The 343-nt window shown below is 32.7% G+C and overlaps 1 pseudogene; it reads left to right on the forward strand.

Annotated features, from left to right (window-relative positions):
• Window positions 1–343, forward strand: part of LOC112090808 — a 7,907-nt pseudogene that overhangs the window by 1,024 nt on the left and 6,540 nt on the right.

A 343-nucleotide genomic window follows, 5' to 3' on the forward strand; every position in this document is an offset into this window, starting at 1 on the left:
AAAACTAGCCAATTCAATCGGGCCATTTAATTTTGACTTTGAAACGGATTTCGTGAGAAATCTTAAATTCAAGTACATCTTAAAGCCCTTTTAAAATCAATCGTTTTAAATCGTCATGTTTAAAATTTGTTTATTTGTTGCATGCTCTGTTGCAACGTTCTAAAACTTAAATACTCAAAACGAGGGTTGTTAGCTACAACCTCGGTTTCCTTAACATACATATGTACCTATACTTTTTAAACATACATGCTTGAAACCTTTAAATCATATATACATATACATGATTTTTCTTAAACTTACTGCGGAAGATAACTGCGTGAGCGGTATCCATTCCCATCTCCAC

Source organism: Morus notabilis, unplaced genomic scaffold, assembly GCF_000414095.1.
Source record: "Morus notabilis unplaced genomic scaffold, ASM41409v2 Scaffold4011, whole genome shotgun sequence".
NCBI classification, from domain to species: domain Eukaryota; kingdom Viridiplantae; phylum Streptophyta; class Magnoliopsida; order Rosales; family Moraceae; genus Morus; species Morus notabilis.